The sequence below is a fragment of the Balaenoptera ricei genome, chromosome 2 (assembly GCF_028023285.1).
Source record: "Balaenoptera ricei isolate mBalRic1 chromosome 2, mBalRic1.hap2, whole genome shotgun sequence".
NCBI classification, from domain to species: Eukaryota; Metazoa; Chordata; class Mammalia; order Artiodactyla; family Balaenopteridae; genus Balaenoptera; species Balaenoptera ricei.
This window is the reverse complement of record NC_082640.1, coordinates 131,603,503-131,631,248: the sequence shown is the minus strand read 5'-3', so window position 1 is coordinate 131,631,248 and position 27,746 is coordinate 131,603,503. Positions and strand designations below refer to the sequence as shown.

General features: G+C 34.9%; 1 long non-coding RNA gene across 2 annotated transcripts in view; it reads left to right on the top strand.

The window, feature by feature from the left end:
* Positions 1 to 3,575: 3,575 nt before the first annotated feature.
* Positions 3,576 to 27,746, top strand: part of LOC132360600 (uncharacterized) — a 381,015-nt gene continuing 356,844 nt past the window's right edge. For both annotated transcript variants that reach the window (XR_009501129.1, XR_009501128.1), the window contains exon 1: positions 3,576 to 3,661. This is a non-coding gene — a long non-coding RNA (uncharacterized LOC132360600). The remainder of the gene's footprint in view (positions 3,662 to 27,746) is intronic.

Sequence of the window (27,746 nt, the reverse complement as noted above, 5' to 3'; positions counted from 1 at the left end):
ATTCATTTTTTTTCATTTAACCAATATTTGTTACACATCAACTATGTGCCAAACACTCTACAATGTACCTAAAAGGGAGATTAAATAAGACACCAACCCATCCTCTCCATGAACTTGAGATTTAGAAGTGAACATCGGTATTTCAACTCATTAGTTTCATTTCGTTTAATGACTTAAAGTAGGTTGTTAGCCATGTGCAAAGGAGCACACAAAGGTGATGAATAAGCTTGTACTTGCAAATAATAAGATATAGTTAATAGATAAAACAGGAAATAAATTCAAGACAGAGGAAGCAGAAGGGGGGAAAAGATAGAGAGTAGTTTAAGAACAGGGTGTGTTTTATTGAAATCATAAGTTGGGTGTGTTTGGAATACAGGTTATGTGATAGGTGAGAAGTTGGCTTGGTTCTCTGGGTATTAGTTTAGGATGGGTCCAGTTATTGGAGAACTGACATTGCATGCTATTATTGTGTTAGATTTATTATTTGGGCAATTTTAAGTAAGATGTGACAAAATCACATTGATTTTGAAGGCATTTGACTCTGACAGTAATACAGAAACTATATATGGGGAAATCTGAGTTACTTAGAACAAGAACAGTTCTGTTTGTCTGATACTACCCTGACTAATGAAAAAAAAAAAAAAAAGGACTATTCCCTTCAAAATGTGTTTTCTCAATTTCTCTTTAGGATTGTGTTTTGTACTCCCTTCCTTTTATTTTTTACCTCTTTATATAACAGACACAATGGAGATACTTGAGGTACTTAAGAAGAACAACTGCATGTGAGCAAGCGGAAGAATGGAAGGTGATGAAGTCAGGGGGTTAATGTGGAATTAATAATATATATTATATAATTATATGCAATATGTATTACAACACACACACACATGCAATTACAGAACTAGATCAAATATGTTTGCAATATCGAAAAATAGAAATAGACTATCTCACCTATTAAAATATTTGTTTTACATGTTATATATGATATATAATTTTATAATATTGCATATATTTACTTTATAGTCTCTTTGCTTTTGGTATGCAATATTTTTTGGTCTAGTAACTACTTTTATATTAATGTCTTATAAATACACATACTTCCTTGTTGTATAAGATATTGTATATTGGCTTAACAGACATTAATAGATTTACATAGAAATATCTTCTTCTACCTTATTTTTTTTCTAAATATCTGATTTAAAATTTTTTTCATTCCACTTTAATATCTGTAAGGCAGCCAATTCTACTATTTATTTATTCTAGCAATTATCTGTTTTTCCTAGTTTTATTTTTATGTATTGGAGACTGTAATATTTGCATCCATTGTCATCACTCATTCCTAGATTCTTAAAAACATTAAATGCTCACTTCCAGAACACATAATAAATCGTCTTCAAATTTTTCTTACTTACCTATATCTTATTCTAAGAAAGGTTGTATAAGATCAGTATTCCCTGAGTTTTTGCATTTTTATTGTCTGTTTGTTTCATTTATTCTTGAAAGACACTACTGCTTTATAGAAAAACCAGCTATCCTAAAAATGTTACACCATTCTGTTTTGGAATAAAATGTTGCTTTAAAGAACTGATTTTCTTTCCTGTATAAATCACTTGATACGGACATCCAAAATTAATTTTTGATTTTCTTCAAAATTTTTCTGTGTGTTTTAAAATCAACTTTTGTACTGTTACTTGGTTAATATCCACCTTTTGTTACTATATATATATATATATATATATAGGTGAATGGGTAATAATTCTTACTGATTTTTCATGCTTAAATGAGTTGTGTTTTCCTAGGTTATCAGGAGATACTTAAAGTGATAAAACAGGTTAGCTTTCCCAGTCTAATAACTAATGTACAGATTCCTCCCTTTGTATTTTTACCATGAGATATTGAAAAAATGTCTCTTTGTGAAGTCACATCTCTATCCCTCACAGATAAATCAATTCAAAGGTACTTTCTTTGTACCATTTTTATCTTCCAGAGCTCTACAAACCTTTGCTTTTAAATGGGTCTCTTGTTTCTGAAGAATGTATTTTGCTGCTATACTACATTCTGAATTTATCATCCTCTGAACCTCTCTTCCTTCATATTACTTCTGTATATCTGGGAGGCCCAGCATTTGTGCCCACCACTTCTGCTGCCTGCAGTTTGTGGTAAATTTCTATCAATTGGAAAGGAGGTAGTTTTATCTGCACTTTTCAACAGCTTGAAGCTGGTGTGGATTTTGAATTTTGTCAGTTTTCTCAGATTTGTTCACCTGGTAGCTACTCAGCCAAGTACCTCTCTTTTGGGGTATAAATTTTATTGGCAATACTTTCATTCTGAGACTTGTTAAATCTTTCAGTATTGTACTTTCCCTCTATCACTTCTGCAGAGAAGTTGCTGATCCTGGTCACATATGCCTATATGTTCAAGAGTTGATGGGGTTCCTTCTTACCTAGTGTTGTTGAAGATGCCATATATGGATTTTTTTTTTTCCTTTTACTCTACAGCCCAGTCTGTCTGTTGACTATAGTAAAAAACAGTAATGTTTGTACTATATTTTTGTCAGTGGGAATCTTCAGTGGTATTAAAAGGCATGAAATTGGATGATGCAGCCTAGAAAGTAAACACAGATAAGAGGTCCCCAAGAAACTGTTACCTATATGAATTGGAAAGTGGAAAGGACAGAGTAGAAGACAGCAGTGTAGGAAGTCAAAGAGTTGGCATTTTGGAAACCAAAATTTAAAATGTTTCAATGAGGGTATGCTGCTGATAGGTGAAGTAAGATAAAAACTAATACAAGATGGGATTGGTTTTATGTTAAAATAGTAAAACACCTCCATAAAAGTTTTAAAATCTGGTGTCACTCTGGTCAATATTGCAGATGCTCAACTCAAGGGTACCCTATATTTTTTAAGGATTGGTTGCCAATATTTGTCTTAAATATTATAAATGCAAATGATATTTGTGGATTTTCCAATTCATAAGTATTTCTAGACTCCACACTGGAATGAATCATATCCGATAAGTTAGCACAAGGAATAGAATTATGTTTTCATAATGAATTTTTTGTTGTATTGTGCCAGGTATTGATTAATCGCCCTTCAGCTCCACATTCACCCTGTCAGATTGCTCTGTGAAAATGATACTTGACGTTTTAAAGACTTTTTTTTCCATTCCAGGTGGCAGGAAGCTCTGTCAGTAGAAGGGGCTGAAGAGACATTCCAGGAAGAAGGGTTTTTTTCTTCCCAGCACAGGTCTGCTCACTCATAGCAAGCGACTCCTACAAGCACTTTCCCCTCTTCACTGCCCTTTCCTGTGGGACACGGGAGAACAGCACGAAGCAGCCAGAAGCTTCTCCCAGCGCGTAGGCCTTCACCAGGCTCTCTGGTAGCAGTCTCTCAGCTCCTTCAGTGCTTGTAAATTCTCCAGTTCCCAGCTTCTGCTGTGCACGGCTCTGAGCACTCAGCTGTGGGCACCCTCCCCCACCACTTTTCCCGACCCTCAGGCAGTTTTATAGCAGAGTCCCTCGGACCCCTGCGTCACATCCGGCTTCCCCAGTGCCCTGCTTCTGCACTGCATGACAGCCAGCAGCACCCAACAGGGAACGGCTTCCTCTGGCACCCCGGAGGGTAGATTTCTGGCAGGTTCCACCACAAGTGCAACAACACAGGTACTTCTCTGCCATTCAGTGAGTCACAGGGGTGCTTTCTGCAAGACCCGGATGTTGGTCTAGGGGAAGCAGGAGTCTTCCATGGGCATTCTGTCTCAGCCCTAGGGTTAGTGACTGCTTTTTCTATAATTAGAGTTCTCTTTCTTAATAGTCAACCCCTCCTTACTCTAATACTCTAATAATTAATAATTCTTGATATTAAACTTCCCTGTTCAAATTATTGTGTTGTTTCTCTCTCCTGATTGAACATTAAGTATGTATGCAGGACAATGCAAAATTCAGAGTCCACAATTCCATTTATTGATCTTGTACCATAAGTTTAAATTTGACTCTCTCAATATTTTAGCATCATTATGGTTGTAAGCCTAATAATCATCACCATATTTTGTATTGCGTATATAACATGAACCTGGCACTGTTTTAATACATTCATATGGTTATCAAGTCAATTAATCTTTACAAAAAACATGTAAGAAAGATAATATTGTTTTCCTTTTTTTAACAGATGGATTAACTGATAGTAGGTAGGTTAAATAACTTTGTCCAAGATTATGTATCTCAGTTAAGTGACAAAGCTGAGATTCACATACAGTATGTCTGGCTTCAGAGTCTATGTTATCAACACTATGTGTAATTCAATTATTTTTCCTTTTGAATATGTGTTTGTAACAGGGAAGAGCCAAATCAGACTACATGTTGGATCTGTTTCTTTTACTTTAACCTTTGCTTTCTGCTGCTTTTGTTCACTTAAAGGATACTGTCTATACATAATGACTTGCCTCGGGGAACCCTGCCCCTCTGCCTGAATGTTAAACCAAAGTGCCTTTGTTCAGGGAAACATCCGGACCATGTCCATCTGTGGATGGTTGCAAGAAGAAGAAATTAACACATTCCCCTCCCCAAGGCTGGCCAGTCCATCTGATATTTGCAAAATTTATGGCCTTTTTACTTCCTCATCTCCTCCCCCTCTCTGTGCTATAAAAGAAGCTGGCATCCAAACCCTGATAAGATGATTATTTTGAGACGTTAGTCTGCCGTCTTCTTGGTTTGACGGCTTTCCAAATAAAGTAATATTCCATCCTCAACACCCCATCTCCAATTTATTGGCCTGTTGTGCCGTGAGCAGAGCGAGCTTGGACTCAGTAACATGTTTATTTTCATTATAGTTAAAAACTAACTGGAAAAAAATGCAGTGTATCCAAATTTCACAAGTCACATACTCAGCTAATTGACTAGCAAATTCTTACTGTCCTGGATTTTCCTTCCTGAGACCTACCACTTATCAGTATTTGGTTTTTGTGTAACTAAGTATGTGTTTTCTGCCTCACTTTGTAGAATATAAGCTGCTTGTGGAAAGAGTCATGCCCATCTCATTCTTCTTTAAATCTTATTAGCACAGTGCCTGCTTGTGTTTTATGAATAAATGCATAATGGAAAATAAATAATTCTCCCCAATTTTATTTTTATAATTCGTACCTTTAATCTGGAGTAAATTTTTCTTTGGGGGAGAAAAATCTGTTTTTACATGTATGAATAATTAGACTGCACTAAACTTTTAGTTCTTCTCTCTTCACAAGGTATGTTAACACCACTCTCTTAAAGGAAGTTCTATTATTTTACTATTAAAGTACTGTCTATATTTAATAGTTTCTAAACAGTTTGTGCTCAGTAAAATTTGTTGATGGATTCTTTAATCTACATTTTTAACTCTAAACAAGGAAGTGTAATGAAGTAATACAATGCATTGCATTTTCTAGGTGTCAGTGCTTGGAATTATGTGTTCCTTCTAATGATGCTATGTTGAGGAAATGGAATGTAAAGTATCATTTTGAGCCCATAAATGTGGCATGTTGCATAATGAAAAAGAAAAAGTGGCAGTTGTTCAGAGAGATGTTGGTGGAGCCTTACAGCAGAATTGTGACAAAGAATACTGAGGGTGAGCTAGAGGATATTTTAAGCCCTGCTCTCATCTCTTTTATTTGTTTCTTCTCTAGTTCCATGTTTTAATTAAAAGAGTAAATTGAAACAGCCTGAATCTTTTAGCACCAATGTTCTCAAGGGATGTTACACAGCCAATTGGGTTAAGAATCAGGCATCTACAATATAGTTTTCAGCCAACTAGTCAATGATTAGCACTCTGGCCCTGGATAAATTTCATAATCCCTTTGCAACAGTTTCAATACTGGCAAAGTGTAATGGCAAGTTTGTCAGCTCACATTCCACTCACTAGGAATAAAACATCTCAAAGCAACACACATGACAAAGGTCTTCTGGATTCACTCCAAACCCAGTACTACAAAGGAACATAGTTGACAGATCTTGATGATTATTTCAAATCAGGATACAAGAATTGTATTAATATTTAAGGGCCTGTAGAAACATTTAATCAAATAATAATGAACATGCAATATTTGGTTGAACAGTAGACTTATATGTATATATGGCAAATAGATTAATCACTTCAGCAGACCAGCTCATTGACACTTTTCACTTTCATTTACCTATTTCTATGTAAGCAATTTGTGAGATTTATAATTTCAGATATGAATGTGGCTTAAAACATCAAGTTGAATTTTGATTTGGACAGCTATGGCCTTCATAAAATTGTTACAGACACATTTTTCTTTAATGTACTCAAGGATCTAAAACAAACAAAATCTACAATTAAAAAATATATATATTATCAAATTAAAGTAAAAACAATCTGTTAGATAAAAGCAACAAAAAAGTTCCAGTTTCTTTACATGCCCTTTTCATATATATTGCTATGGATATTAACTTTGGTTAGATTCCTTGTTCTTACATTATTTTTAAGTAAAGTGGACCTGAAAGCAAAGATCCTGAGGGAATAAGACAGGGTGTACTTAAGAAAAAATATTACATTGTATTACTGCTCAACAATGTTTATTTTGTTTGATACCATGTAGATTTGGAGGAAAACCCTACTATTGCCCTTGTATTTTCCTAACTTTGAACATCATAGATTTGCTTTCACCTCTTTTTAAAGTTTACATAGATGCAGTTATACAAACTATACTCTTATGTATGTCTTCAATCACAACGTTGTATTTGTGAGATTAGTAATATTGCATGAAGTAGTTCAGTCGTTTTTATTGCTAAAATCTAATCTATTAAAGTTAAAACAATTTATTTACCCATTAAAAAAAAAAAGCAATTTTTTATTCCCCCCAATTCCTTGTTCTGATGGAACTGTACAAGTAATACTAAGGCAGTTCAGATATATATTTTCAAGATAATCTGCACATATGAATTTCTGTTTAACGTATTTATGTAATAATACCTTCTGAATAAACCCATGCCATCATTCATAAGTGGATTCTCTTAAATTGTATAACCCTAGTATTAACACTCTGAAGAACTGGTATTAAAGCAGAGCTGGACTGACCTCTATTCCTTCATCTCCTTTCCTTATACTTCAAATCACTTTTATATTCTGGCTCATTTATGTTTCATAGCTAACATCTTATGTGTGTGTGTGTCTGTATGCTTTAATGAGGAATAAAAAGTTACTTCAACCAGAAGACCCAGATTGGGTTCAACAATCTAGAATTCCTACAGTGCTAGGGAAAAACAAAAAACAAAAAACCAAAACTTACTTAATGAAGTAAAATAACATAGGCATGATAAAGAAGAAAAAATTTTAAAACTTAGAAAGTAAAAAGGAAAGAAAGGAAGCAGAGAAAAAATGAAGATAGGAAGGAAGTGGGAGAGAGAAAAGGAGAAAAAGGATATCATGATTCCTATCAAAAGACAGAATTTATATTTTTAAATACTTTGAGTTGTTTAAGTGACTGTTTGCCTAAGCTAGAGTCATTCTCTTGGAGACAAAATATACTTGTAAGTAAACAGATGGTTAAGGGAAAGGTGAAGAATTGCTCCCATTGTAAGTCACAGGTTTCAGCAGACTGTGAGATACCTTTCCTTTTTTGTGTAAACTTTTTGTCTCCACATGGTTTGACAAGATAGGCTTTAGGCTTTCACCACACTAACAAGTCAAGAAAAGTGTGTACGCTAATTCTGTATATGCTACCATTCAGAGGGCTGTTCACATTCATTACAGACTAACTTGGTCTCACCCTTCAGGTCCTGTTTGATGTCGCACTATGCATCAAGCTTTCTCTGCACCCACAAATTCAGGTAGCGCATCCCACTTTATGACTCCATAAAACATTGTACTTCCCTGTGATATCATTTATCACTGTATATTGCTGATGTCTATTAACTTGCTTTTTCTCCCATTTAATTGTAAGCTAAGCACTAAGGCTATAAAATAATGATAGTGATATGTTTTATAATATATAAAACTTCCTTTATGCCAAGCACAGTTCTTTACACAGATTATAGTCCTAAATTCTTTACATTCATTGAATCCTCACAATGACCCTGGAAGTTAGGTGATATTATTATCTTCTATTCATTAAAGAGAGGGAAACAAATAGAGGTTACATAATTTGCCCGGGGCAGCTAGTAAGTGATTAAGACAGGATTCTCACACAGAAAAGCTGGTACCAGAGACTTTGATCTTAACCATCATAATATTTTGTATCATTATTTTAGCCCTAAGTCACAGCATGAATGTCTGGGACATAATATGCACTCAGTAGATATTGCTCGAAAAATAATAACTCTACTATCAATATTTGCAAATGAAAACTATATGAAAAATAAGTCTTGTATCTTCAGGTATTTTTATTGTCAAAATTTCTCTAAGGATTCTATTTGCTCTACTAGCATTTTGCCATCACAAATGCATTATCTTCCCTTAAATGTATGTTTGAGTTTTCTGTTCTGTTTTTCTTGCTAATTATCTAGACTAGAGGGCAAGGAAAAGAATATCAAGACAACATCTTGTGTAGAGGAATAGTCTGTGGAATTATGCACATGATGATCTTCCCCTGAAAAAGAAGTAAAATTACAGTGTGTTTAAAGTTCATTCACCCATCTCTTAATGCATAAATCTATTCAAAAAATGTTAATTGAACATTTTTAAGCCAGATAACATTTTAAGCCAGATAACATGTTAGACCTTGGACATGTTATGCTTTATAAGAATGAGTTATAAAGCATAGTCTTTCCCTCATGAAACTTAGTAGACTAAGGATGCAAATAAACATAAGTAAAATAAGAAGATATACATGTAATTCTAAACCCTGACAATGTTCTGAAGGGGAAATATGCATAATTGACAAACCATGTATATATAGGGAGCCCACCCTAGGCTGTGAAATCAGGGAAGGTCCTAAGTCAGGAAGAAGCAAGAGTAACTAAACAGAGTCTGGAAATGAACTTGGAGAGAATCCTGAAATTACATCACTAAGGGCCTCAGAGGCAGTGTTAATTGTTTTGTGCTTCCTTCTAAGAAAAACAGAAGAGAATTGATAAAGTTTTGGTCAAGGGATGGCATGGTGAAATTGGCATTTCAAAAGGACTGTTCTTGCTCCTGTGTGGAGAACTGATCTGGAATATTCAGCATATATTTATAGCTATTCTCTCCTGCTATTCACAGAAAAGACTATATAAAAGCTAAGTTTAGCAAAACTTTACTGACATTGTTATGCATTTATTAAATATGTGTCTATCTAGTCCTCAAATCACCCTCATCATTAATTCCATTTTTATAGGTGAGGAAAATGAAGCTAAGATTTTGTGTAACTTACCAAATGTAAATTTAGATAGTGTGAAATTTTGTCTCCCTTAAAGCATCTCTGGGCAGTGTCTTGCCAGTGAAAACAGAAAGAATTACTTGAGTGCTATCTAGGAGGTATGGTATGCCAGACTTAGTGACAGATTGATTTGGGGAAGGTCAGAGTGGTGGAGTGGGGAGAAATGTAGAATTGACTCCTAGGTTCTTATTTATGCAACTAGATATGGTTGGTGATGCTTACTGAGTTGGGGAAGAAGAATTAATCTTGCAGAGGAGATAAAAGTTTCAGCAATGGACATGATGTCTGTGGATGGTTTTGAGACATTCAAGGTGCTGTCGCATGTGAGTCAGAGGTGAGACCTGTGACAAAGGAGTTCCTAAGCACTTGGGGGTCCTAAGTATTGATAGCAGTTGTTGGGAAGGGTAGCCAGTGACAAAGGTGTGACTTTCTTAAAGACAAGAATATCCACAGAAGTGAAACTAGGCCTACATTTTTAGAACTTCCGAGATTAAAAGTAGAGCTGTATGTTTGAGAAAAAGTGGCTATAGTTGTGGGAAAAGCTCAGGAAATTACAGATGAGAATGATTCAACTGGAAGAATTATCAAATGTGTAGAATAAAAATATAAAGTCAAGTTATATGAGAAATAAAATATATCTTTAAATTTCAAGTAATAGACGTAATTTCTGACCTTAATGATAGCTCTTTCAGTGTATCGATGGAAATAACAGGCAAGGTAAATTGAGAAGTGAGTGTCAGATAAAGAAATGGATACAGAATATGAGGAACGTGTAGGCATGCTTGATTTTTTTTAATTTAATAAAAACTTTCTGCGTTTAAATTCTAAACGTGAAGGATAAGAGGCCAAGGTGAGGTTGAAGACAGAAGAGGTAGAGTCAATAATATACAAGTCATTAGAGGGTCAGAGAAAATATGATCATGTGCCTAAGAAGAGGAACGTTCTTCAAGTGAAACAACACTAAATAATAAATAACCATGTCTATATTTAAAATACAGAATGAATCAAAGAAAACTTTTCACTAGTATGTGCAATTACACTGAGAGTGTTTTATTTTCTAAATATAAGTAAACTCCATAGCTTAATCAAGTTAATATATTTGAGCAAATACTAAAGAGACCTCTGCACTTGTAGAGCTCTCTTCTGAAAGTTGTAGAAGACTAGTCTAGACAGATGTATGAGGAGACCAGTGTTAATGAACAAGAATAAGAATTTGTGGTATGACTTCAAACAGTAGAATCTCTGTAGTATATTTCTAGCTTGTTCACATAACATTTTAAGACCATTGATTTCCAGCAAGAAAAGTAAGCAAACTACCTGAAAATCAATGCTTTTAAGTAGTCAAGTTTCTTGTCCTAAAGAAATAAGTAGCTGCTTCCATCCAGACCTGCATGATATACAGGCCTTTAGAGTTTCTTCCACTGGGACCCCGGCTAGGAGAATAGGGAGTGTATTAACATTGTCATGCCTTTTTCCTATACTCGTGTTTGATTGTTTGTTTCCATTTGCATATTTATTTACTTATTAGGTTATAATATCCCCTACACACTAGCCTATCTTCTTTGAGGGCCTAGTATTGAGTACTCTATTTGGTTGACTTATGAAGATAGTACATGGAGGATTTGCATAAATGAACGCCTAATTCACGTTGCTTAAAAATCCATTCTCCAATAAGGTAGCTTAAGAAGAGTGATACAAAATCTTGTTCAAACAAAAAAAATACATGAAAACCCATGCATTTTTATAGGATAAAGACAGATAGGAAGATAAGTATTATATGCACAATTACAATAAACAGGTTTATAATAATATCGGTAAAACAGAATCACAAAAGTTTCTTATATGATGAATACAATAAATAATGGAAACAACTCTACCAAACTGGATTTCTTTGCAATTTTATAAATATCTTGGATTCTGATGGCATTGAAGTTGATAAGCTAATAAACAGATTTAAAGATGTATATTTAACTTAAATATAATATTTTAACTAAAAAATGTATAAATGCACATTTTCCACCAAGCTTTTTATAGGTAAATAATTCCTTTTAACATGAATACATAGTAATAAAACTCTGGCAAAATTTTTGCAGAAAACACATGTACAATGTATCCTCTGCTATTTTCATCTTTTTTCTTTAGAAATGATCAAGAAATTAGACACTCATGAAATAATCTGTGTATAGAATTCTTATATTTTTAGTTAATTTGTCCATCCATTAAATACCTGGCATACATTGCTAGTTTGAAAGGCTTTTTCAAGGTTTTTCTAAATATTTCAACTGTGCTTTTAAGAGAACTAGGGGTCTCTCTTTTTTATTTATTTATGTAATTATTTGGTTGCACTGGGTCTCTTAGTTGCAGCAAGCAGGGTCCTTAGTTGCGGGAGGCAGGCTCCTTAGTTGCGGCATGTGGTCTCCTTAGTTGTGGCGTGCATGTGGGATGTAGTTCCCTGAGCAGGGATTGAACCCAGGCCCCCTGAATTGGGAGCATGGAGTCTTAACCACTGCACTGCCAAGGAAGTCCCTCAACAGTGATTTTATAGAAACACCCTATTTCTTTTCCAAATCCTAATTTATGTAATATTTCATGAGATAGTTTATAATATTTAATGAAATAACTATCAAGTAAATAACTCAACTAAAACTAACAAACAGATTTGAGAGCAGACATTTAGAAAATTCACTCTAATGGGATTAGAAGAGAGCATGAAGTATCCCATTATAAGTGGGTCATGTGAACAGTTTTCAAGGCAGAAATAGAGACACAGATGTAGAGAACAAACATATGGACACCAAGGGGGGAAAGAGGGATTGGGGTCTGGTGGTGGTGGGATGAATTGGGAGATTGGGATTGATATACCCTAATATGTATAAAATAGATAGCTAATAAGAACCTGCTGTATAAAAAAAAATTCAAATTTAAAAAGCCTGCTGTATAAAAATAAATAACATTTAAAAAAATTTTTTTAAAAAGTGGGTCATGTGATTCATGAATATTAAACATTAATTAATTAATTAATTAAATTTATTTAATTTTTGGCTGTGTTGGCTCTTCGTTGCTACACGTGGGCTTACTCTTGTTGCGGTGAGCAGGGGATCCTCTTCGTTGCGGTGCATGGGCTTCTCATTACGGTGGCTTCTCTTGTTGTGCAGCACGGGCTCTAGGTGCACGGGCTACAGTAGTTGTGGCTTATGGGCTGTAGAAGGCAGGCTCAGTAGTTGTGGTGCACGGGCTTAGTTGCTCCTCAGCATGTAGGATCTTCCCGGACCAGGGCTTGAACCCATGTCCCCTGCATTGGCAGGTGGATTCTTAACCACTGCACCACCAGGGAAGTCCCAGCCTTGGTTTAAATATGTATTTATAGAACTAATATAATACTCGTTTGTCTTTAATGAAAAATGAATTACTTAACACCATCTATTATTTTACTCAGAAATATTAAGGAGCAGAAACACGTGAAGTAATTAATAACCACCAATAGCCCATCACTTGTCAGTACACACTCTTCTCATAATGAGATATAACCTTCCTGTAAAACTCAGCTTTTAAAATTTTATTTAAAATATCTCCTAGAAAGAGATTTTGTAATCCAAGTTTCATTCTGAAAAGAATTTTAATCACATAATTATAAATAGTTGAAAATATGGATTTTATAAGGGAAATGTTAACAGGGTCTTAACTGCAGTGTTACAAATGTGATGCTGCAATAGGACAAACAGGAAATGAATTACAGTTATATGCAAAAATCATTATGCATTTTATAATGTCAAAAGATGAATATCTTTACTCATAGATAAATGACACTACAGATTGACATTTATTATCATTGTCTCTATCTCATAACCCATTCATTTATTTGACAAACTAGAAGATTATCAGTTATGTTGTATCACAACTTGTTAGTTCTGGTTTACTGTTAATTATTTTTGTAATTAGTCAGTCATGAATTGAGTTGGCAATAATTATAGTTTTTTGACATCACATTGATAAAGCAAACATTAACACTTTATTATATAATACATGACTATAAAATGCCAAACCTTTGGGCTTCCCTGGTGGCGCAGTGGTTGAGAATCCACCTGCCAATGCAGGGGACACGGGTTCGAGCCCTGGTCTGGGAAGATCCCACATGCCGCGGAGCAACTAGGCCCGTGAGCCACAATTACTGAGCTGCGCGTCCGGGGCCTGTGCCCCGCAACAAGAGAGGCCGCGATAGTGAGAGGCCCACGCACCGCGATGAAGAGTGGCCCCCGCTTGCCGCAACTAGAGAAACCCCTCGCACAGAAACGAAGACCCAACACAGCCAAAAATTAATTAATTAATTAATTAATTTTTTAAAAAAAAGCCAAACCTTTAAAAACCTCTAAAATATACATAAAGATCTTCAAAATTAGTATCAGTTGGAAAATTTGTACTTCCTGCTTTTATATGTACAATGAAAATCTTTTATAACTCTCAATATCTTTGTAAGTATATGTTGCAGCTCCTTGATGTTATATTTTATTTGAATAACTGCTTAAAGCATCAATTTTCTCACAAAATGCATATTGATATTACTTGTTATAGACACAAATTCGTAAGATGTATTTTCGTTTGAATTTTCCATTCATATTTTATGATAAAAATACTGGATTTCTAATCATAAACACACAATGTGATCACTTTCATTTTTTGGTAGTTACATATAAAAAGTCAAACATCTTAAGGGAAAAATACATCTTTAATAAAAAGAGAATATTAGGTAGATAAATCAGGTAGTATTCAGTGGAATTATGATGGATATATTATCAATGTACTTACAAAATAAATCATTGATTTTTCATAAAATATATCCAATCAAAATTGGTTTATTAGTTTATATTTCCCAAGACATATATTTATCTCAAGTGGAGCATTTAAAAGCTAAATAATTGTCTGTTAATCATCAGGAGGGATACTGACAGCATAATTTAAAGGCTTTAACTTCAGAAACTGTATTGAAGGAAATATTCCTAATGGTGTTAGCAGGATAAAAGGGAAAATATATGGTCGTTACATATCAGGCACAACAACTGTGGGAAGCTGTTATGTTCCCCAAGGGTAGGAAGGAAACAGAGTTAAAGCCTTGACGAGAGCAGAAGCCAGAATGAGTGAATTGCCTCATTGAATTTGATAATCCAAACAATCTTATTTGGTAGGAATATATGAATTCAGGTTGTAGACTGAGACATACAGAAGTTAAATGATTTGCTCAGGTCACACCACTCAGAATTCCCTGTCTCCTCTGCATCTAGGAAAGCTTATGACATTGAATTCTGGCTGAAGGAATTCGGTGTATTTCTTCTTGCATCTGTAGGCAGTGTGGACATCTCCAAAGTGACCTTGGAAGTCACTTGTCAAAAATTGAAGAGCCTCCATTTTCTTCATCCATGAATAACTAGATGAAACGGTATCTTCTGGTTTATATGACCACCATTAACTAAACTCATGCATGCTCTAAAAAAAATCTGCTTTGTACTGACACAGATTTCAGAGATTATTATTTCAGCTAATACTTAGCTCAACTACAGTAAGGGTTTTTATTCTTTATTATAAGAAGAATGTAATATAATACTAGTTAAATGGGCTTCTAGACAATTAAGTTTATCTAATCAGATGTGTTTTATTCATGTGTGTAGTAAATGGAATAGAGAATATAAATAAGAAAGGAATAATATAACAATGAGATATTAAGAAATTATCCTCATTCCAATAACTTCAAGGTTTCTTTTGGTATAATGCACACACAAGAGTTAGAAAGGAAGGTAAATCTATCTAGTGATTCCCTTAATAAGAAAGATAAAGCCCACATCTAAGTAATTGGACTCTTCTCAAAGTGGAATCCCACCTAATGCTCGGGCCCAAGAGGGTTGAGCATGGTTATGTGGTAGGCTATAGAGAATTTGGGGGAGTGGTGTATTCTAAAATGTATGATTCTCTAATTATGCTGGCCAAAAATCAGTCAATTAAGAGTTAGCTAAAATAGTGTCTGGCATTGACTATAAAGTCATCACCAATACAGAAACAGCATCTGCTTTTATCAAGTGTTTAATGAATTAAATCAGAGCGATATTATGTAGTTAATTATGAGTAATTAATAGAATAAATATTTAGTGCAAAATTCAGCTAAGGACAAATATTAGGTGCTTTGCAGATAAGTAATAACAGAGCAGGTGAGCACAGCAGTTCATACAGTGTGCTAAATCAAGTAGAGCACATTGGGGGCCAGGTTCCTCAATGAAAACAGCTGTGTTAATGAGACAAACAATTACTATTTTAGCTGAGCTTAAAGTAGCCACAACACCCAAGAAATAAAATATTCTATAACATGATAAAGTTACCTACATAGATTATATACCAGTTATTCCCTAAAATGGAATATCTAACAGTATTATCACATTAAAACTAAACATGTTTTTTTCTTTTTAGTGGATTTTTATTAGATTTCTCAGAGACACATACAATTTCTGTCAGAATTCTATATGAATCTTAAAACAGAATAACTATATATCTCCTTCCATAAAAAAAAAAAACATAACTGACCAAATAAATTGCTTTAGCAGTTTAGTAGAAATCCAGTCTGAAGAGAAAATACTCCTCTCTGAGAGAGAAATATTATGTCAAGAATTACACATAGTCTTTTCATGCATATATTCAACAGTAGGTATTTTCCAATTTCCTATAGCAAATACATATGCAATGGCCAAATGTATATGATGAGAAGCAATGTAGCCAAAAAGGAATGTATATTAATTAATAATCAATTAATAGCTATAGTACAATTAATTAAATATTAACAGTGAAATTCCTGCTTATTTTGGTTCTAATTAATGATATTTTCTAGTAGGTTGTGTTGGTAATGATGATTATCATCTCCTATGAGAATTATTTATTTGATTAACATATTGACTATAATTGTTTTTGAAAATTTGCTTATATCTTAAAAATAATGACAGCCTTTGGCCATATATATTTTATTAGACATCTAATAGATTGCTTAAATGAAAAATATTAAAGAATAATAGAATAAATGCTAAATTGTGTGCTATATAAAACTAGGGGAATTATCCTATGTAATAAGCCACTTATTGAAAAATTTAGACTAATCTGTAGAAACTACATATAAAATATTGAGACAGTAACCTCCAGTGTGGATTAAGACTGGAATAATGTTACATCCACAGTTGTATTATTTTTTTAAATTAATTAGAAATTATACTATTTTATTTAGAAGATTAAGAATGTATCAATTTCCTGATGGATAAAAATAATTTCTTATTTTTAATAAAATATCTGTAATAAGTCAAAGCAACTGAACCATGCGGGCAGTCAGTAAATTCTGTATCATTTTATTTTTGTAAGTAGTCCTGTGTTTTTCATAATCATTGATCACTTTTAAAAGCCTAATAATACGTATGACCTGAAATTCCTTGCAAGGCAACTAAATGAATACAATGTTTGTAAATTCAGTATTTGAAAAAATACTGTTGCTGCATTGATTATATTGTGCTTTTTATAATCGAAATACTGAAAATCAGATATTGTACATAGAATATAAATAGTATAAACTTGAAATTCCTAGGAGTTATTATTAAAATAATGCTCATTATTTTTCAAAGTACATCTCAAATGAATATTTTTTAAAAATATTGACAGAATATGTATTTACCTTCATGGATAAACTCCAAGATGAAACATCATAAACTGCAGGTTGCTTATCTTTCATTTATCAACATGCATTTTAATTAACTAATTAGTGTATTTCCAAAGTCTCATTAAAAGTAGTGTAAGTGTTGGGGCTTCAGTAAAATAGAAACCAAGATAACAAGATTTGGCTACTTAGAGAAAAATATTCCATATTGTGTGGACAGACTGATCACTCTGATGAAATGAACATTAGACAGGTCCATTTCATATACTGAGACCAATATTTTCCATCCTTGATGTTTCTTTCTATCTATTGCCCAGTCTACCCACATGTATATCCCTCACGTAATGTCATTTCTTGTATGCATTATAAGTTCTTGCTCCCAAATTAACCTTAAATTAGGAAATTGCTATTAAATTTGAATTCTAAGAAGCCAAAATAAAATGAATTGTTTTTATATTGCTCTTTCCACTCGGATTGTTGGGAAACCAATTCAGTTCAGCTTTTACAGATTTTAGTCTGGCATGTACCTGATTGTTGATTATTAACTCAGCATCATCTGTCTCCTTCTACCCCTGAGGGAAGAAGCCTGGGAACTCCTTTTCTCAGAATTCCTTGCGAACTGGTTTCTAGGTTAGATTCTGCTAATGACAGGCATTCACAAGTGATTTGGGAATGGAAAAGGGGGAACTAATGTGATAGCAGTTGCAGAAAGGCTATAGATTAGGGTTTTTAGAATCTTCTGGACAAGCTCATGTTAATCAATAGCTTGGTTACTCCAAGCAGGTGAAATCATCCAAGGAGGCTTCCTTGAGAATCCTGCACTTGTTGACTGAATGACTGTTTCACAGGTGTTCCCTGCTGTGGAAGACTCTAGTTTTCTGCTTTAACTCTCCTGTTGCTTAAAATATCTAGAATGACTTTTATTTTATTGACAGAATCTTGATTAACCAATTAGGGCTCACAATGGATTATATTTGAAGCTTTATTATCAGTAAAGCATAATGTGCCCTTTAAACATAACGAGTCTATGTCTTAGGGACAAATTGCCAGGCCTTAAAGAGATAGTATAGTATATGTTTATTCATAGATTATTGAAGGAATTAAAGTTATAAATTCTAGCACATGAGGAAGTTCCACAATAATAACTAACAATATACTAATTTGAAGGAATAAGCATGAATTAAAGCAAAAGCATGAAAAGGAAAATGACCTGTTATGTATTACTTAAAAGAATATAATGCAATTTAACATAGCTCTACATTTCTGATATTTTTACAAAATATGTTTTAAAATCAGAATACAAAGAGTTATATGTATTTACTGCAGAAGATTTGTAAATTAGAGAAAAGCTTAAAAAGAAAATAAAAACATATGACATGTGATATGATGATCCAGAGGTGGAATGAAGAGAGTTGCTAAAAATAAAAAAGTGAAGTATACTCACAAAATTATCTGTATATATACATGCATACACAAGTTTTACATTAATTGGATTCTACACATAAATTGCAAATATGTCATGAACATTTCCAATACTATTAAATATTCTGAATCAAAAGCATTTTTAGTAAATCTGATTTCCATCGTATTATGCACCACACTTTATTATATCAACCGTTCATTTTTTAAAATATGAGATATAAGAAATACCAGAATGAACATTCATGTTTATTAAAAAAAACTAAACAAAGCACAAAAGAAAAAGCAAACCTTTGCTCTACACATTTTTGCGAATTTCTCTTGGGAGATTCTAAGATGAAATCACTGTGTTAACGTGAATAGCTTCTTTGTGCTTTACGTAATTTCCTTTAAAATTTTTGTTCTGGGTACTATATAAGAGGATACACACACATACACATATATACAGATTTTGGGGACATATATATACAAACACATATATTTCAATTTACAAATAATTATAAGTATTTTTATTTTTAAATATAGCCAACTTAAGAGATAACAGCTGTTTTTCCTTTTTATATTTACATAATACAATATAATACTTTTAAATTATATTTTTAGTTTATCTGATTTCTACTGAGTTGAATATATTTTATACATTTATCACTGAGGTTTTTTTCCTATTTTTAAGTCTCCTCTAAATGTATTTGGATCTCTTAAAATTATATTAATTATTTTCTTCTTCACAGAAATTTTTATATATTAATATTTTATCATTTACATGTAGGTTGTTTTCTTTGCAGCTCAGGAATTGTATTGTTTTAAAATGAAATAGATATGTAGACATACTCAATTTAAAAATGCTCACATTGCTCTCATTTAAAAAAAACGACAACAAAAAGTCTTTATTTGAATCCATAACCTTGTCCCCATAGAGAATTCACCAGAATAGCCTCTACACACTGTCTAAATTTCTACCTTCTAATAACTCTTTTTGAAACCCATTTTAATTAAAAAATAGTCCAACCTTACTCCAAAGTAGAAATAAATACAATAAAATCTCAAGCACACATCATGCACACTTTTAAAAGTTAAACAGTTGATTAACATACTAAAAAAATAAATACAATTTTGCAGAGACAGTTGCAGCTCACTCTGCAGCACCCCCTCAACTCCTTTGCTTCTCTTCTTCCCTAGCAGTAAACACTCCCTGAAGTTGGTATCTTTCCTTCCTTTCTGAGTTTTTGTAATTTTACCACCTATATATGCTTTCTATTAGTAACCACTGATGTTTTTGCCATGTTTTTCCATTTTATGTACTTGATGTCATATTCTACATGTAAAAGTAGTTTGTTCATTTTCTCTCTGTACAGTGTTCTACTTTAAGCCTGTACTGCATTTTTAGGCCATTCTCCCATTTATGAGACTTTTGATGCAAGTTGGTTATATGATCTGTAAAAACAGTGCTGTAATTAAAAATTCCTTCTAGGTGAATCGTTGTGAATATGTACAGAAGATTAACTTCTGTTAAATACATGGAGGTGGAAGTGCAACAATTCAGTATGTAAAATATTCTGGTGTTCCATTTGGTCCGCTTTTAACTTACCCTCGCTGCTTTGGCAAGCAGTTGCATAACTCTCACATTCTGTTCTGGGTCATCGCGGCCTCCACTGGGATGACCGCGGGAACCAGCTCAGCAATTCTGATTCATGTGCAAATCCAGACATGTAAGGGAGTTCAATGCAATAAGATGAAACTCTGATTGACATATGTATACTCAGGCAGTCAGTTCTCAGGTGCGTTCTACATGGCCCTGTAAAGTCCCCAGTGGGATCAAGCTCTAGTTCCCCAGTGTAGTATTTAGCTCAATAAACCACAGTTGGATTATGTTTTTTGTACAGTTAGGCCACTCAAGATGGCTGTTCTCTTGCTCTCTGTACATCCCCTGCCCGACCAGTGCCTGATTCACCTACACCCCATTCACATGACTGATCTTCCTACATACTTGCCCCAGGCCCCAGCTGGTGATTGTTCTCATCAAGGGGGTGGTGAGGGGCGTGTCCCTCTACTGGTTTCCCTGGTAACTAATGAGCCCAGCTGACGTCAATTCCCCTATAACTGGTAATCTTCCCTCCCACCCGGCTTCCACCGGGAGCAAGGATTACCTCCTCGTCCTGCCTGCCAACAGCCGCACACGGTGGGGTGTCACTCCAGGCCTTGCTTCAGACATGTAAGCTCCCCCGTTCATTAAATGCTGACTCTGGGCTCTGTTGCTGACTCTGGGCTCTTCGGTCTTGAAGCTGGGCAAGCACAGGCCTTATAGGCCTGTGGGGTGCAGCCCAACAGTTTTCCTCCCCTGTTTCACTCTGCACAGTCTCTCACTCCTGCTCCTTGGGGTCACTTCCCCAAGTAGTCTGCCTGCATGCAAGCCCTTGACTCCAGCTCTGCTTCAGGGGGCAAGCCCAGATTACAGCTCTTGGTTGTAGTGGCCCTAGAGAAGGTATAATTTCAGGACGGGATTCTGAGTGTGGTAATTAACCAAGTTGTCAGATGGTGAAGATAACTCGCTGGTGTAAGTGGGGAGGTAAAAAATATAAAATAAAACGTTGTTGAGAGCAGCGCCTGACTATGGTGTCTTCAGAAGGTGAATCGTTGGTGTTTTGAGGTAGCAGTATCACTTGTAATGTATGAAGGCAATCAAAATTATAAGAACTGTAGAGTCAGAGGAGTCAGTTAAAGGTTTTAGGTACCTTCCAAAATTGCATAAATACAGAATAGCCAACCAACAAATCAAGGCACAGAACTAACAACTAATGCCCCAAGGCATTATTAAAAGAAACTTGAGCTCTTGTAGACTTAGGGCAAAACATATTGAAAATCAGACCCAGGATTTATTATTTACGTATTTATTTATTTATTTGGTTGCACCAGGTCTTAGTTGTAGCTCAAGTATCTTCATTGCCACATGCAGGATCTTCATTGCGGCACACAGGATCTAGTTCCCTGACCAGGGATCAAACCCGGGTCCCCTCCTTTGGGAGAGCGGAGATTTAGCCACTGGACTACTAGGGAAGTCCCCAGATCAAGGATTTAATTTTAAGAGCTACAAAAGATGAATACATAGCTTCAACAAGTCTCTTAAATGGAAGTCAGGGCCTCTACAGGGAAACAATGAGACCTGAGTCCTAGGACAAAGTCATTAATATAAACAGTTTAAGGACCTTCTAGCTCAGATTTCCCTACAGCCTCCAAGCTGGTAGCAGCAGCCCCTTTTATCAGCTTTAAAAGAAAACCCTCTGGCTTGGAGACCCTTAGAAAGTCCTAATCTGAGTCAGCCCCCTCAAAAAATGTACTTGTTCAACACCAGGATTTACCCCTACTTCATGCACTCTATCTTCAACAATTAGGGTAGAGTCAGCCTAAGCTCCCCACAGAAGGTAGTACACACCTCCAAAGAATCATCTCACTGATTTGTGTGGAGGGGATTTAGAGGGCATTGGAAACACGTGTGGAAGTAGATCTCGAGACTGGATGGGGAGGATTTATTGACATAAAATTCCTCTCTTGTGATTTGTGGCTTAGTGTTGTGTTCAGGACACTGGTTTGTGCATGATAATGTGCTGCAATAAATATGTAGGTGGTATAAGAACTGCCTTGGCAGAGTATCGAGAAGGAGAAACAGAAAACTTAGTGAACTGGGCATAGTCAGATGAAATTATCTTGTGAGCCAGAGAAGCTACCTCCACTATGATCCCTGAAGGAATGGGAGACAGATTCTGCTATTCTAGACTCATTTTTATTGATGTTGAAGACCTGGGTTGCAAGACAACAGCTCTCAGTCACACTGAATTACAGATGAGAGACAACACAGGTTTTCTCAAAGACCCCAGTTTCTCCTCACTAGTTCATTTCATAGTGTCATGAAGAAAAAAATGCCCCATGGGCAACAAAGCCAGAGGAGAAATTAGGGTGCCTTAATCTGCAGGCTTTTAAGGCAGTGGCTAGGAGATCATGGTACAGAAGTGAAATAGATGGAAAATCAACTAGTGTGTTACCGGATTTTATAACCTAGGAAAAAAGGCAAAGTCTGGGAAGCAGAAGGGTGACATCAGCTGCCTCAAAGTAAATGGTAATCTCAGGCTCAGATTCCAGACTAAATTACTTCCCAATTCCAGAGACTATTGATTAAGAGAAATTCTGGGATTTTTTGTTTGTTTGTTTTTTAAGGGTTTTTTTTTGAGACTGAATCTACAAGAATATAAAATAGCTAATACCCAATTTTTCCCCAACTGCACCTGAGTCCATTTCCAAGGATAAACGTATGCTGGGAAAAGGAGGTAACCCACACCTCCAAAGAGCTATTTCATACAGTAACTTAGCTGACAAAGTAGTAAACCCCAAACATTATCATTGCCAACAGTTAAGGCTGGGAGCTTATACTGGTCAATTGATAGATGGACTAATGGTGCAAATCGGTGTCAGAGTTGGTCTGTGGACTTACCCTGAAGTCATTTTTCTAACCCTTGAATGCAGATCAGAATCTACATATTGTTTCCTGACCAGTAAGTAAAAACAACTATAGTAGGAATGGCAAAGGGAAAATGCCTGGCATTTATCACTTCCCCATCCCTTCACCTCCAACCAAAATGGTAAATTAGGAGCCATTAGTTGCCGAGTTGTTACTCAATGAAAAACTGCACAAGCCCCTACAATAGTGATGTTTTGAGGGTTGGGTAGTCTGACCTGTCAGCTTTGCATTTGTAAAATGCTGCCAAGTCCCATGATCACCTTTCTGCTCTGGTTGGTATTCAGAACTCAGGGGAGGGAATGATATCCTGATGAGACCTCACATCTCTAGATCAAATCACTCCTTTTCTTTTTGGATTCCACTTTGACCCTGGCAACTTTCTCAAATCCAGATTCCTTTCCCTTATGCCTTGTGGTGCTCTTCTAAGGTTTCAGGACAAAACCAGAGGTGCAGATAAATATTTCAGCAGAAGCAATTGGTCAGTGAAAGAAGTGTTAAATCACAGAAAATAAAAGTAAAAAAGACCAAAAATATTCCTACTATTTTTTTTACTTATTCCCCTCCTTCCTTCTGGGAATATTAATGTTGCCAAAATATTGGCCCTCTGTGCACCATTGCCAAATAGAAATATAGAGACAGAGTTTTGGAGGAAAGAGAAAGGGTAGCTTTATTTCTTTGCCAGGCAAAGAGGAAACACAGCAGGCTAGTGCCTCAGGAACTGTGCCCCCTTCCCTGGGGAATAGGGAGAGGTCTTATAGTCAGGGCTCGTGGTCAGGGGTAAGTGATAAATAAGGATCAAGGAAGTGACAGGCTTGCATTCTTCTGATTGGTTGGTGGTGAGGTAAGTGGGAGTCGGCAACGTCAACCTTCAGGTTCCAACTGGTCTGGGGTCTATGTGCTTCCGGGCAGCACACCATCATTAATCATTAACTTTCCCACCTGGAGGGGGTTTTAGTATCTGCAAAACAGCTCAAAGATATCTTTGTGTATATCCATTGATGGGGAACCTAGACCTTGCCCCAAGGTTGCACTGTTGTTTCTCTTGACTGTTTGTTTCTCCCTTGCCTTGCATCCACTCCCTTCCCTAATTAACAAGTGCTTGAATCTGCCCATTGGAAGTTGGAGAAAGTTATGGAGGCTGAATGAAGACTATTTCCTCTAATCAAAGAAATGAGGGACACAGGAAGGCTTTGTGCCCAAGAGCCCCACAGGGCCCTGCTTGGTATCATTAATATTCATCACCACTTTTACCTCTATTCTTCATCTTTCTCTTTTTTCTGTTGTCTATTTCTATCACTTGCTAGACAGAGTCTTCTGGGAGAATTTCTCCATCTGAACTTCTATGTTATTATTCATTTTTAATCAATATCAATTGGTGTTAATTTTTGTATATGGTATGAGGTAGGAGTCCAACTTTATCATTTTACATGTAAATATACAGTTGTCACAACGTTTTTTGAAGAGTTTGCCCATTGAAACAACATGGATAAACCTGGGGAACATCGTGCTAAGTGAAATAATCCACACATAGAAAGACAAATACTATATGATCTTACTTATATGTGTAATCTAAAAAAGTCAAATTCAAAGAACTAGAGAAGAATGGTGGGAGGTGAGAGAAATGGGGAAATATTGGTCAAAGGGTACAAACTTTCAGTTATAAGATGAATAAGTTCTGAGGATATATATACAGCATGGTGATTATAGTTAATAATACTGTATATGATACTTGAAATTTGCTAAAAGAGTAGATCTTAAGTGTTCTCATCATGAAAAATAAAAACAAAAAATATTGATTAACACATTGATGGATGTGTTAATTAACTTGATCTAGTATGCATTTTACAATATATACATACAGTAAATTATGTTGTACAACTTAAAAAATATATTGTACAACCTAAATATATAAAATTTTTGTCAATCATACCATACCTCAATAAAACTAGAAGTAAATAAAGTAAATAAAAAAGAATTTACCCACTGAATTATATTGGTCAGAAATCAATTGAACATAAATGTAAAGATTTACACTGGACTCTTAATTGTATTCCATTGATCTATATGCTTATAACAAAACTGTAACATGTTGATTATTTATAGTAATTTATTACTGTATTACAATCAATTGATTACTGTATTTTGTATTGATTACAGCAGCTTTGTAGTAAGTTTTGAAATTGGGAAATGTGAGTACATCAACTCACATTTGTTTCTCTTTTTCAAGATTGTTTCATCTCTTCTGAGTTCCTTAAACTTCCATTTGAATTTTAGGATCAGCTTTTCAACTTCTGCAAAAAGCCCATTGGGAGGTGATATCTCATTTTAGTTTTGATTTGCATTTCCCTGATGATTAATGGTCTTGAGCACCTTTTCATATAACTGTTTGCTATTTATATGTCTTTGGGAAAATGTAGAAGTGAGAATAGAATGATGGTTATAGGGCCTGAGAAATAGGAGATACGGAGAGAGGTTGGTTAAAGGGTACAAAGTTGCAGTCATGTAGAATGAAGAAGTCTTGAGTTCTAATGTATAGCATTATGACTACAGTTAATGTATTGTACATTGGAAATTTGTTGAGAGAGTACACTTCAGGTGCTTTCACCACACACACACACACACACACACACACACACATGACAGGTCAATGTGTGAGGAAATGCATATGTTAATTAGGTTGACTATAATAATAATTTCACTGTGTATATCAAAGCATCATGTTGTACTTCTTAAATACATACAATTGTTATTAAAAACATTTTCAAAAAGCCAGTTGGGGGGTTGATAGTAATTATAGTGATTCCATTTAGTGGGATTCAGTGTGTGAGAAGTTTTTAATTTCTAATTTATTTTTTTTACTTGTTAAAAGTCTATCCACACTTTCTAATTCTTTTTGAGTCACTTTTGATAGTGTTTGTCTTTCTAGGAATGTGTCCATTTTATCTATGGCATCATATTCGTTGGAATACAATTATTCACGGTATTCCCTTATAAAACATTTTGGTTTTTTTTTCTATAAGGTTGGGAGAGATGTGCCTTCTTCCATTTTTGTTTTAGTAATTTGAGCCTTCTGTTTTCACTTGGTTAATCTAGCTAAGTTTTTGTTGATTTTGATGATCTTTTTAAAGAACATACTGTGGCTTGTTTTACAGTCTTTATTTTTCCATTCTCCATTTCATTTATTACTACTCTAATAGTTATTATTTTCTTCTGTTTATTTTGGGTTTGATTTCCTTTTAGTTTTTTAGTTGTCTATTATTATTATTATTGTTACTATTATTGTAAGAACACTTAACATGAGGTGTTTCCTTGTAACAGATTAAGTGTGTAATTAAATATTGTTATCTATAGGCATAATGTTGTAAATCTGATCTCTAGGAAATCCAGTAATATGTAACAACATGAATGAACTTTAAGGACATTATACCAAGTGAAATAAGCCAGTCACAGAAGGAAAAATACTACATAATTCCACTCATATTAATATTGAAAACAGTTAAATTCATAGAAGGAAAGAATAGAATGGTGGTTGCCAGGAGCTGGGGGGAAGAGAAAGGAGCTGCTAATCAATGTGTATACAATTTTGGTTATGCAAGAGAATAAGTTATTTTTCTAGTTTTTTTAAGGTGAATATTTAGGATATTGATTTGATATCTTGATCCTTTTTTCATGTAGATGTTAACTATAAATTTTCCTTTAGCACTGCTTTAGCTATATCCTTTGTTTAGGGATGTTGTGTTTTGTTTTCATCTCAAAGTATTTTAAAATTTGCCCTGTGATTTCCTCTTTATTCTGTTGTTTTTGAATGTGTTGTTTAATTTTTACATACACTAAGTCCCCTACATACGAACCTTCAAGTTAGGAACTTTCAACGATACGAGTGTGCATTTGCATATCCAATCACGTAAGTTAGTTCAAATGTCTGATTTACATTGTCACGTGCATGCATCCTCTACAAGTGGTTGTGCTTCTGTGTACTTGACTATACAGTACTGTATAGAATACAGTAGTACAGTATCTTTATTTCAAGCCCAGGATGTCTGGAAGCAAGCGTAAAAGCAGCAGTGATGTAGCTGGTACTGCTAAGAAGCACCAAGCCATAACGATGGAAACAAAAGTGAAAATAATTGAGAGAGTGGAGTGAGGCGAAAAGATGGTAGACTTCGCTCATTCTTATAATGTGAATTGTTCAACCATCAGCACGATTCTAAAGAACAAGGACAAGATCATGGAACATGTAAAGTCTGCTGTGCTGATGATGTTGATAAGAATATCGAAGAAACGTGGAAAAGTGATGGAGGAGATGGAGAAACTTCTCAGTGTGTGGATGCAAGATCAGCCTCAGTGTCGAGTCCTGCTCAGCTTAATGCTGATTCAAGAGAAAGCTAAATGCCTTTATGAAGGCTTGAAGAAGAAACATGGTGGAGAATCAGAGGGTGCATCTTTTAATGCCAACCATGGCTGGTTTCATTTGTTCAAGGCTAGAGCCAACCTTCACAGTGTAAAAGTAAGTGGTGAGGCAGCAAGTTCAGATACAGTAGCTGACAGGGAATTTCCTGAAATGCTTTGAGAAATTATTGATGAAGGCACGTATTTACCCAAGCAGGTTTTTAATGTGGATGAGACACAACTATACTGGAAGAGGATGCCAGACCAAAGTTACATCAGTAAGGGGGAAAAGCTGATGCCAGACTATAAAGCAGGAAAGGATAGGCTAACTCTGACATTTTTTGGTTTTTTTTGCTATACAGCAGGCTCTTATTAGTTATCTATTTTATACATATTAGTGTATATATGTCA